Here is a 13,818-nt window from a genome sequence, read left to right as displayed (position 1 = left end):
AGAAAACTGGTTCCACTGGACAGGACTACTAACTGCACAAGTTTCTGCTACTATAAACTTGACAGTTAAGTACCTCCACCCTAGAAATGCCCCTCAATTAACACTCCCCAATCCATAAGAAAAAGTCATGACAACCATTGTTCCTCAGTACAATGCTTCTTGCTCTGAGATCAGCTGTTGCCTAACATGTACTTGCACTTTCTAAATAAAACCTTTGTTTGCTAGCAAGAAAGGAAGGAAGGAAGGAAGGAAGGAAGGAAGGAAGGAAGGAAGGAAGGAAGGAAGGAAGGAAGGGAGAGAGAGTAAAAGATAATAACTGATTATGTAAGTGAGAAATCTAGGAAAGGAATAGAGACCATGATGTTGGAGAGATGGCTCAGCAGTAAAGAGCACTGACTGTTCTTCCAGAGACCTGGGTTCAAGCACACACAAGGAAGATTTCAACTCCAGTCCTAGGAAATTCAGTGCCCTCTCCTGGCCTCTGAGAGCAAGGCATACAAATGGTGCCTAGACACACATGCAGGCAAAACACCCATATACAAAAATATCATAAAATAATTGCTAAAATTAAAAACAAATAAAAGAAAGGTTATGGAAAAGAGCCAAAATAGAAAGTTGGAGATGAGCTACTGACTAAACCAAGGATATACAGATAGAGGAGATACTGAACTTGAAGAGGATAATTTGATATAATTCAAAGAAAAAAAACATAAATAATGTAGCCTATGAGATCTGTAAGTATAAGATACTCGTAGTCAAACAAATATTATGAAATAGTTAGGAAAATGTTTCCCTAAATATTACGGAAAACATATAAAATCATATCCACATACCTCTAAGGATTGCCAAATGGATCTGAATAGAAAAAAAAAGTGGGCCATTTGAAGCATACTCTAAATAAACATTCAAAGGACAAAGACAGAGAGTGAATCTTAAAAGGAAGAAGAAAAGAATGGCTACATATAACTCCCATTAGATTAACAGCACATTTCTTAGCAAAAATCATAAAATCAGGGCAGGGATGAGAAGCTGCCAGTTAGTGATATTTTGAACAGAAAACATATCCTCCAGAAATTAGGCATAAATAAAATCTTTGAAGATAAACAAAAACTGAGTTTATCACCACTCTACTAGAAAAAAAAAATTTAATAGAATCTTACACACAGAAGCAAGAGAGGACTACCATGAGAAGATTTGAAAAACTGAAACTAGTAGATCAGCTACATTAAAGGAAAAATGTCCTCAATTAAAAAAAATAAGTAAATAAGTAAAACCATGGAGTAAATCAGCAAAATAGTAAAAGCAAAAAAAAATTATAACAATTGGAAATCCAAAATGGCAGCACAAATGAGTTGAATGTAACAGATTAAATTCTTTGAAAATAAAGGCAACCCAGGTAAATGGAATAAAACAAAAATCAAGATCCAATAGTGTGCTGCCCACAAGAAACCCACTTTCTCAAAAATCATATGTATAAACTAAAACTGGAATGGTGAAAAAAAACTATTCGGTAATAAAAAGAAACCAAATATAAGCAAAATATCAATAGTTTGACAAAATAGACTATAAGTCAAAATTATAAAACAAAAACATAGGGATGATCACTGTGTATGATTAAATACCATTTAATAAAAGGAAAGAAAATAAAAATGCATGCACACAAAGATAGAACATATAATTATAAAAATAAGAATTATTAGAGCTAAATGAGAGATAGAGACCAATAAAATAATATTTGAAGGCTTCATCATCTCTCTTGTCAAAGATCATCAAGACAATTAAATTATGCAATAAACCAAATGAACCTAGTATATATTTATAGAATTTTTCATTTAAAAGCTGCACATGGTCCACACAACAAATCTCAACAAATTAAAAAATATCAAAATCACAACATGTGTCTTCTTTGACCATGAGGAATAAAACTAAAAATCAATAGTAGCTTATATATTACACAAGTACAGAACAGCTCTGCCATCTGGGACCAATTCTAGAAAATGAGACTGAGAGGGGCATTTCATATTTTCATATTCAGACTTTAGCAACATCTCTCATAAGAAGATGCATAATGACCAAGAAATATATGGGGGAGATAATTTCAACTCACCAATCATCAGGAAAAATGCAAAACAAAATTGAGGGTTTGGAAAAGAGTTAAATTCTTATATACTGTGGATAGAAATATGAAATCATCTGGTAAGAAAAAAAGGTATCAGGGTTTCTCTAAAAAACAAAAGCAGAAGTATCAAATGATCAAACTATTTCACTATTTTTTATAAATTCAAAGAAAATGAAAATAACTTATCAAAGAGAGAAGCTGTATGCTCATGGTTATTAAAACACTATTTATAATGGCTGATACATGTAACCAAATGAGTTATAATCAACAGATAGATTTAAATGTGTGTGGGGGGTGCCAGTGGTTCAATAAGATGAGCAACCATGGTGAGACCAAAGAGTATGTGGAAATTTATAGATACTCAAGTAACTTAGAATAATCACAAGATAGAGAGAAAAGGAAAGACTTTGATCCAGGACTAAGGTTTTGTTTGTTTGTTTGTTTGTTTTATAAATGAATAAACAAAAGCAATGAGTTGAGCAGATGAAAGCAATGAGTTGAGAATGAAGATAACATCAGTGAATGTCAAGTAACTCAGTGAGCCAATTGTGGGGGCAGGGTGAGAGACAAAGAGGAATCACAAGGGCAGTAGAGAACAAGAGGAACAGCAGCCTCATTTCCTAGTCACACCTGACATGAGTGTTCCTTCTGTTGATATGCTTTCCTTTTTATTAACCATCATCGTTCTAGTCTATGAATATACTTAGATTGTTTACTCATTCACCAGTTGAGTCATTTCTACTTTGAGTGATGATAATAAGATCACTGTAATTCTTGTCACTAATGTTTTTGTATGAACTTAATTTTATTGCTCTTGAATAAGTATCAGTTATTTATCTTCATGTGTTATATTCTTGTGTTATATCCCATGTCACATGTGTGTGTAAAAAAAAAATATCTGAGCTGTCTTCCAAGGCAGTTGCTATTCTACTCTTATCAGCAGTGTGTGGGAGCTTCAGTTGCTTTGGTATCATTATAATTTTCTTGTCAATTTCTACTTGAGTATCCTATCATGTGAACCTTCTTGGATTTAAATTCCGCTAGGACAGGTTTACATGTTAATGATAGTGAATGAAACTTCACCATGTAATGCTTACTGCTAAAACTGGTCTTCAGTAAACACTGAATGCAAGAATGGCAGAATCCAATCTTCATTTCAGGTCTTCTTAAATTAACTTTCACCAAAGTTGGGGAAAACAAAATGTTAGGGAACAAATGGAATCCTAAACTCCTAGGCTCCCTTGTTACGAGGCACAGTCATGTACAAGAACAGAACCTGAACCAGGATAATGCATGGTCACTATAATCTCACCAGAACCAACCTGTCCACACTAGAGTCTAGTAGGATCACTCAGCAATGCTAACCAGTCTCAGAAAGGAAGTGCATATGGCTAAAACTTTGCTTTAGCAACATGCAGCTCCCCACTAAGCCAGTCAAATTCATCTCCCTCATCCTTCTTTCTTTTCTCCTTTCTTCACTTCCTTTTCTACCTTCCTCTTTCTAGTCACCCACACAAATATTTAACAATTATGGAGTACTAATGTGGTCCTGTTAGTCCTTTACATAGAGTTATATCACAGAGTCTTCACAATACAAAAAAGCATTAATAATATTTATAATAATTATAATATAATATTTAAAATATAATATAATAATTATTGCTACTATGATTCTCATTGTACAATCAAGTAATTAAAGCTAATAACAAGAACTTGCAGGTCAGAGCTAGCCTTTGAGCTGAGCACAGAAGTCTAACCAACATCAACATGAACTATTCTACTTTATATAGGCCCCTGCTCAGTGAGATTTCTTTACTGGTCTCTCCTGGTTGCTTTCATCTAATTTCACTTCCAATTGGCCTGAATCCTTGGATATGAGTGCCTAAGAGCAGCCTACTGTGGAGAACAATTAAATTATATGATTACATGATTCTGGGGAAATTAGTAAGACTCTGATGTTATAAATTCTCCTTGATGTGAAGCCTGACACACTTTATTCCTTTAACTTAAGATTGGGATCTACATTTGAGTGCAAGGTTGCCAAATGAAGGTTAACATCTTAGTGACTAATAAAGTTAAGATGGTAAAAGAAATCTAAGAATAAGTTTCAACTGCAAAAGAGGAAAAAGAAACACAAGCTGTGAGTTGCCTGATAAAATAAAGATGTAGGAGAAAAGATGCAAAAGAGAAAGTCTACTGTCATCAAAGATACAATATTTGATGTGTATTTAGTGAATAAATAAAAGATAACCTTGAGCCAGTTTTCAAGTTCAGCCCACTGGGAACTCGGGCTTTCCTGGTGCTCAACATTTATTCTGTCAGAGTGACAGACGAAGGAGTCTCCCTGCCATCAGTGCTCTCCTTCAGCGTCATCAATGGGGAAACGCTGATGAATGGTGACTCTCTTCCAGGGTGAAAGCTAAAGAAGCAATTGCCAAGTAATCCAGTCCTTGCATAATCTTTGATTCCACACAGATCAACACAGTGTTGTTCAGAGACCATCTAGGCAGTGATGAGTGCAGTGAGAGCCAGTGAAACCTAATGTGTTTTATGATCAGATGTACCAAAGTATAGTAAATTCATTGAACTTACTATAGAATAGGCTTAAGACTGGCTGGGAGGGTCAAATCCTTCAACTACCCCATTTCAAAAGACTTGGAAGTTAAATCCAGGAGGAATAGAAATGAATTCTATATCAATATAGAGCCTATGATGACTGTGAGTCACTGCTGTGGGACCTGGAACCACAGAGATAAAAGCTTGGAATACTCCAGAGTCAAACTAGTGACAACCACGCCTCCACCTCTTCCTAACTCTTTTTATAGTTAAATTCAAAAGTCACTCAATCACTTCTTTTTGACAAGAGTGTCTATATTCCCTTCTACAGAATCAGTTAGGGCAAGCAGGTTAAATAGAAAGTAACAATGACATATACCAAGGTCAGAACTGAAGGTGAAACTTGAGAAGGATGAGTTTGGATACCACCACTTGAGCATTTATATTGAGATGTCAAATAGAAAAACTGGTGTAGATTCTGAATGCTTTGGCTTAGACAGAGATAATGCAGAGGGTATGAATTATAATTAATATCTGTGCTGCTTCTGTCACTCTGGACACAATTAAGTTCCCTGAAATCAGAAGACACCACATATGAGTACACCTCAGGACTTGATGTGATCCTTGACCTGTCCAGGAATCTCCAGTAACTTCCTTTGGTCCCTGGTTACTTCACTTATTCTGAGACTGGCATACATTTCCTTGTTCTTTTCAGTCCCTTTTTATTTATCTTAAGTTGGTGGGACAGTCCAAGCTCAAATCTGTTCCATGATCATCTGCAATGTAAGCATTGTCAGCCCTGACTGCTGCTGAGGACACATTGGTTTTTTTTGTTTTTGTTTTTGTTGTTGTTGTTGTTTTTGTTTTGTTTTGTTTTCTTTTGGGTTTGGTTTTGTGTTTTTAAGGGTCTCACTATGTGGCCCTGGCTGTCCTGGAACTCTCTGTGTAGACCAGGCTGCCCTCAAACTCACAGAGACCTGCTTGCCTCTGCCTTCCTTGTGCTATGATTAAAGGCATACACTACCACTCCTGACTCTGAGGACTCTTTCTGAAGATTTATGCATAGAAGTGTTTTGTCTGCATGTATATCTGCACACCAGAAAAGGGCACTGATCCCATTATACATGGTTGTGAGCCACTATGTGAGTGGTGGGAATTGAACCAAGGACTCTAGCAGAGTAGTCAGTGCGCTCTCGCTCTCTCTCTCTCTCTCTCTCTCTCTCTCTCTCTCTCTCTCTCTCTCTTGCTCGCTCTCTCTTTTAAAAAAATATTCTGTGTGTTTCTCACATCATGTATCTTGATCCCATTCATTCCCTGTCCCTTCACATCTGCCCCCTACCCCTTCACTCCCCACTCGAATAAAACAAAATTCAAGAGAAAAAAAAAAGAAGAAAATAAAATGAGAAAAATTTTAAAAAGGGAAGGAATGAAAAATTTTGTCATGGAAGCTGCAGTGTGACCCAAGTCATGCAATATACCCCTTTGTCCATAGATCTCTACTTGCAAGTGCTCATTGCCAACTCATTGGTCTGGTTCAAAGTCCCTGGTCTCCACTACACATGTTCAATACTAAGTCCCCACTAGGACTCTTCCTGGACATCTCCCTGCTGCCCTGTGTTGTGGAGATCCTGCAGCTTTGGGTCTGTGGGCCAGGTCCCTTCATGTGCTCCAGCAGATCATAGATGAGGTGGATATTGGGGCAGGCCAAGTCACAACCCTGGGTCTGGGCCTAGGCAGCTGTAGGGTTTGCCTACCAGATATAAAATGGGGACAGCTCTCCCTTGGTCACAATTTCGGGAATGGCTCATCTACACCTGTGCTAACAGTGTTGGTTCTATTGTTCCATGTGTGGCAACTGGTGGGGATGAGGGAGTGCTCCCCTGTGGGTGTCCCTGAACCTCTAAGTCCCTGTTCAGGGCACCATCTGTGGGAGGCCATCTCCCACCATTTAAAGGGTTCCTATGAGGAGGAGAGAGGAATAAGAAACTTTTAGATAGAAAGATAGCAGAGAGGAGACAGACAGAAGCATAGGATAGCTTCAGGAGGACCAGGATCAAAATCCACCGGCTCCTTCTGTCTCTTCAAAAGGGCGTTTTATAACAATGCCAAGGGGTGGGATAAAAGACCTCCCTCTTGCTAGATCAAAGCATACAGCACAGCCAAGTGCAGACCCTTCCATATACCTGGTAACCATACCCATGGTCCAATCATTCCCCTATGTAGCCCTGTTAGGCAAAGCAAGCTCAGATCCCACTAGGAAACCTCTGTGGGTCTCCACAGTCTCCCATTATTATTAGCACAGGGTCATCTCCACCTGCTTCTGGCACTGATGGGTGGAAGGGGCAGTAGGAGGGTATTTCCCCCCTGCCCCTGTCACCACAAGACAGATGGGTAATGGGGACAGCTCTCCCATGGTCACAGTTTTGAGGCTGGCTCTCCCACACCTGTGTTAACAGTGTTGGCTCAATTGTGTTGCCCTGGCAAGGTACAAGGCCAGCTCTCTCAAGTGTTATAGCTGGTGGGGGTCAGAAATGGCTCTCTCTACAAGGCCACCTCTCCCACCTGTCCAAGTCATTGAGGATAGCTCTCCCCCATTTATACCACCACAGGACAAATGGGTGATAGGACAGCTCTCCCATGCTTACAATTTGGGGGCTGGATCACCCACACTTGTGCTAACAGGGTTGGCTCTATCGTGCTGACCTGACAAGGTTCAGGGCCTGCTCTCCCAAATGTTGCAGCTGGTGTGGGTCAGGGATGGCTCTCCCACTCTTAGGACCACAGGGCCATCTCTCCCACATGCCTCTGGCATTGACGAGCTGCAGAGGGAGGAGCACTTCTCCCCCACTCATGTCACCACAGGTAGCTGGTGCTCTTAACCATGGTGCCAGCTCCCCATCCCCATGCCGCTGAGAACGTTTTCAATAACTGTCATATCTCAAGCAGGGGCCATGTTGTCTACAAGCACCATGCTAAAGTCACTTAATCTCTAAGATCTATGTCCATCTAACCTCCAAATTCAAGCTGCCATACAATAATATTTTGCTTATAATATGAACAAATTTACAGATTCTCCCTCAGCTATGGCCATCGCATAATAAAATACCATGGAAACACAGGCTTAGCCTCTGGCTGAGCTCATTTGTGTTGTTTGTTTATTTTTCTTTTCTCTGGCTTAGGGTCCACTCAGATTTAATCTCTTTGCCTTTCTTTTCTATGTGCATATGGCCCACTTCCCCTTGTAACTTTAAAACTTTTTCTCTCCATCCAATGACCCTACTTACCTCTTCCGTGCCCAGCTGCAGCGGTAGCTTGGGATTCCCATCCACAGGTGGAGAACTGCATGCACACAGGCAGGCCGTTTATCCAGAGCACTTGGCATGGTGACATTAGTGAGGAGGTGAAGGCAATGTGACTGGCTGGGCAGAGAGACAAGCTGAACTGCAATGTTCTTACAAGAGGGGAACCAGGCAGTAGCACTGGAGAGCTGAAGCTGGGACACTACCTCAGAGTTATTCCAAACAGGTAAAGGGTGAAACCTGTAAGAACCCAAATCTACTAGACATTGGGCACAAGGGAATCATTACTTGAAGGGGAATTGTTCTAGTTAGCTGGGAATTGTTCTGTTGCTGTGCAAAAACAAATTGAGGGGAGAAAGGCTTTAAAGGTTACAGTCTGTCATCAAAGAAAGCCAAGGCAGGAACTCAAAGCAGAAATCATGGAGGAATGTTGCTTACTGGCCAAGCTCAACAATCCAGAGATCATATTGCCCACAGTGTGCTGGGCCCTCCTACATCAATTAGCAGTTTAAAAAAATGCCCTGCAGATGTGTCCACAGGCCATTCTAATGGAGACAATTCCAGAACTGAGATTTCCTCCCCCAAGGTATGTCTGTTTGTGTGAAGTTGAAAATTATCTATGACAGGAATTTAAGTTCACCCATGACCTACCTCCATACCATCTATCATTTCTCTGGTGTATCCTGTATAGGTCCTACCTTACTTTGAATGAGTTCAAATCAACTGAAAATAAGAAGTACCTTCTTTCTTCTTCCTCCTAAAATAATACCTACTCAAACATTTGTCTGCATTTGTATAAATATGTACATATATGAGTATTTGTGGATAGGTATATTAGCTATGATAATTATTGCATGCAGGAACAAAGCCTGTGATATCATGCAAACCACACAGGTTCAGAAATCAATGAGCTATTAAAGCAATGTGGCTATTTTATTCTAAGCTATTCTAATCCAGGGGGGAAATCAGGTGCTCTTAAGACTATAACAGATACATCAAATCCATTACATACAATTTTGCTATGTAGTTAATATACTTCAATAAAAAACTCAGAGATTCCCCCAAAGACTGTGTATTGAACAATTTCCATGCCTGTTAGTGAAATTTTCTAACTCAGTTTTTCAGTATTGAAAAGTTTTATATTCTTTGTGAAATACTTACTTTCCAATTTTTTGAGTTAAAAAAAATTTTCAAATAATCACTGTGGTTACTTTGAAGAAAAACATAATTTGTTAGGAAAACTTAGTTTGAGAACAAGTTATTTGTGATCTTCTCCAAGCCAAAGACCCATTTGAACCTCTTTTTTCTTCACTGTAAATGTTAATATTAACGACAATGGAAATGATTTCAAAGGTTTAACCAGAACATTGAGTAGAATTAACAATAACAGCAAACATTAATTACCGCTTCCTAGCCCCTCTGTTAACTGCATTATATACATTTCATTTTGAGCTGTATTAGAACTTAAAGACTATGTACTGTTAGTGACTCTACTTGGAGAAATAAGCAAAGTAAAACTTGCAAAGATTAAGTGCAATCCCCAAGGCCACACACAGCCAGCAAACGCCAGCTTTCTCCAACTCCAAAGACCATGATTTAATTTTCTTCTGCAGTCCCATAGTAAAATATACTTGAAAGTGTTGCAAAGCCATGAGTTCCATTTTAAATGCCACTTTGCTCTCTCCTTCATCTTTGCTGACCTTCTTTTTCCTTGGGCCTGTCTCTGTGTTGAAAGTGGGCTTAAAGTAGGTTGCATCTGGTCTACCAACTTATTGGAAAAATTCCTCCCTGAAGCCTGGTCCTGGTGGGAGGCAGGAAGTAGAAATCCCATTCTCTGATACTGAAAAGGACAGATGTATCTAATTTCCATTTGTGGGCACTGCTTCATGGTAAAGTCATTCTCAGAGTCTAATGAGTCAACTCCAGATACAAGTTTAACAGTATTTAGACAGAGGCATGTCACATGACCTAAGTGATACTCCTTCCTGATTTATTTGTAAGTTAGTTAACATCCAATGATAGGATCTCCGTCCTTTCTGCAAATTCCGGCAGGCTCTGTAAATACACTTTGTTATTCCAGTGACGTATGTTCAGTCTAGTTCCTTTTTTAATTACTCTATTCCACTGTGCCAGAAAAAAAAAGATTTCAAAATATATCAGAACTGAGTCCAAAAGAATAAGCTATTCACCTGTAAAAATAGGGTTGAAGGGATTTTGGAGAAATTCAATTGCATTTTTTTAAGACACAAAAAAACTTTAATTGCTCACTTTATTTTTCCAAGGTCTCTGGGAACTCAAAAGAGGGGCTAAACAGATTCTGGACTTTATAAAAGAAATTAACTTCCCAGATTAATATATTGTTTGCCAAGTTTCAGTTTAGAGTAAAGTTTTACAACCAAGTTATAAAACTCCTGAGAATACCATGGGGACTTAGAAGGGAAAAGCTCAGAGAACCCAAGTATATCTAATGATAACCTTAGAGCCAAAAACACATGGAGGGACCACTGTCCCAAATGGGAAAGGGGGGGCAAAGTCAGTTCATACACTAAAAGAAATGATATGCATTTTATAGTGTTCATATATTTTGAAAGGCATGCCATAGGGTATTCTGTAACACTTTATTTGGATCTGTGGGGGAATGAATGACTCATTGACTGGTAATGGGATACAGAGCGCTCTACTTCAAGGCTACCAATACAAATCTTCCCTGGGAAGAGGGAGATAGAAAACTGTTATAATCGATCAACTTTTCTTTAATCTCCATTCCCTGCCTACCCTGGTAATGCATCCTCTCCATGATTTCTGCAGACTTCCAGTCTTAGAGCTATGACATCCCATTTATACTTAAAAGATGCATACATTTTTAATCAAGTAAAAAATGGATGTTGCTCATTTATTTTTATTTCAAATCAATCACTAAATAATTTGTGCAAACTTTAGCAGCACCATCAAGAATTCAATGTCAAATATCACAATTCATTAGCCAATGTTTAATAGGCCCCTTGGTGCTAAAAAGTCAGTATAAAATACAAGGACACTGTCCATCTAATGAAAAGTGGTACAAAGAAGTAAGGAGCAAACGGAATGCTAAAAGGCAGATAGGAAAAGGAAACACATTTATTGAGCACAGTGTATGGACTTAGCACTGGCTAAGACCTTTGCTTATATCATGTAATTCTCACCACAGCTGGGTCAGGTGCTCTGTTTTATTTACATGTTGATAGGTGATGAGACTGATGTTCAGCTCCACAAAACTAGGAAGAGACAAGGTTGAGTATCCAACACATATCGTATATACAGTGTCTTGGTTTCCACCTCAGCCTTTTTCAGTGAAGGGGACATAAGAGTAATTGTAGTACACCTAGCCAACTAGTATTCTTTCACTGTTGATGAACAGTCACCATCCAGTTTTCCAGGTACAGGTAGGTATTCTGTCATTACAAAGCATTGGCCACAGCATTTAAAGTATATTAGCAACCTGACTCTGCACCTTCTGTAGAAGCACATCTTAGTCATGATTAAAATAGACCTCTCACTTTATTACTAGACATACTTAACTTAAAGGCTAATCTAAATATGTAATAAGTTGAGAAGCTCATTTTAAGACCCACTTCCTCTAACTGATAAAATTACTTGAAGAAATGACACTAAGGAGGCAGGAGAGATAGTTCAGCAGACGTAAGCACATGTTGTTCTTGCAGAGGACCCAAGTTCAGTTCCTAGCACCCACTTTGGGTAGTTCACAACCTTGTATAACTCCAACCACAGTGTATCTAGTGTCCCCTTCCAGGTTCTGGGGGCCCTCCACTCATGTGCACATATACACATGAATACACATGCACTCAAAAAGCAAAAAAGAAGTTGTTCTTTTTAAATGATCCTGAAATGAAACAAATAATAAAAATCAAAGTGAAACTAATAATAAAATGGTTGGAAAATCTCACTCATAGATAATGAATTTTTTCAGTTTTTAAAAAAGTAATACATTACACATAGAGCCTTGGATGCATCATAGAGGTGATGATCTCATAACAAATTGGTATATTTAATGAAAATGTAATATTTACAGAAAGTATAACTTAATTAGTTATAAATTTATACCACTGATACAGGTATATTTTTATTTTTTAAATAATAATAAGTATTTTTTAATTTTACATATCAATCCCAGCCCCCCTCCCTCCACCTCTCCCACTGCCCTCCCCCAATCCTACCTCCATCCACAGATGGGTAAGGCCTCCCTTGGGGATCAATAGAGTCTGCCATACTAAGTTGAGGCAGGACCAAGTCCCTCCTCACTATGTTAAAGCTGACAAGGTATCCCACCCTAGGAAATGTGTTCCAAAAAGCCATTTCATGCACCTGAGATGAGTCCTGGTCTCACTGCCAGGGGCTCCCTAAACAGATCAGCCACACAATTGTCACCTACATTCAGAGGGCCTAGTTTGGTCCCATGCATATTCCCCAGCTGTCAGGCCAGTGTCCATGAGCTCCCAGCAGTTTGAGTCAGCTGTCTCTGGTTTTCCCATCATGATCTTGACCTCACTTGCTCCTGTGACCCTCCTCCCTGTTTTCAACTGAAGTCTAGGCACTCGGCCCAATGTGCTTGGTTGTAGATCACTGCATCTGCTTCCATCAGTTACTGGATATAGGTTTTATGATAACAATTAGGTTAGTCACTGATCTGACTATTGAGGAAGGTAGTAAGTTCAGGCACCCTCTCCATTATTGCTAGGAGTCTTAGCTGGTGTCATCATTGTGGATGCCTGGGAATTTCCCTAGCACCAGGTTTCTTCCTAATCCCCCAATGGTTCCCTCTACCAAGATATCTCTTTCATTGTTCTCCCTTTCTGTCCCTCCCTCCACTGGGCCATCTCAGTCTCTCCTGTTTCCATCCCTCTTCCCTTCTATACCCCCTTCCCAGTTTACCCAGGAAATCTTAACTATTTTCCCTTCCTGGGGCCCTCCATTTGTGTCCCTCTTAGGGTCATCCTTTTCACCTAGCTTCTCTGGGGTTGTGGATTGAAGCCTGGTTGTCCTTTGCTTAATATCAAAAATGCTAACAACAGCCTGTTGGAGAGGATATGGAGTAAGGGGAATACTCCTCCATTGCTTCTGGAAGTGCAAACTTGTATAGTCACTCTGAAAATCAGTATGGCAATTTATCAGAAAATTGGGACTCAACATATCTCAAGACCCAGCAATACCACTATTGAGCATATACCCAAAAGATGCTCAATCATACCACATGGTCATTTGCCCAACCATGTTCATAGTAGCACTATTCATAATAGCCAAAACCCAGAAACAACCTAGATGTCCCTCAACCAAAGAATGGATAAGGAAAATGAGGTCTATTTATACAATGGAGTATTACTGAGCGGAAAAAAAAATGACATCATGAAATTTGTAGGCAAATGAATGGAGCTAGAAAAAAATCATCCTGAGTGAGGTAACCCAGGCCCAGAAATATTGTAGCACTAATTGTTAGAAGGCCTTATTAATAAAATAAAACCTGAAGCCAGGTATTGGGGCAAATGCTGGAAGATCAGAGAAGCAGAACAGCCACAGCTAACCTCACCTCACCAATTCCTCAGCTGAATGGATCTCAGCTGAACTGTTGCTAAAAGCCTAAAAGCTTAACCAGACTCTAGTTCCTGGTCCTCACGCCTTATATACCTTTCTGCTTTCTGCCATCACTTCCTGGGATTAAAGGTCTGTGTCACCATGCCTGGCTGTTTCCAGTGTGGCTTTGAACTCACAGAGATCCAGGTGGATCTCTGCCTCCAGAATGCTAGGATTAAAGGTGTCTGTGTGCCACCATTTTCTGGCCTCTATGTCTGA

Source organism: Peromyscus maniculatus, chromosome 6 (genome assembly GCF_049852395.1).
Source record: "Peromyscus maniculatus bairdii isolate BWxNUB_F1_BW_parent chromosome 6, HU_Pman_BW_mat_3.1, whole genome shotgun sequence".
In the NCBI taxonomy this organism is placed as follows: domain Eukaryota; kingdom Metazoa; phylum Chordata; class Mammalia; order Rodentia; family Cricetidae; genus Peromyscus; species Peromyscus maniculatus.
The sequence above is the reverse complement of the archived record's forward strand: the minus strand, read 5'-3'. Positions refer to the sequence as shown.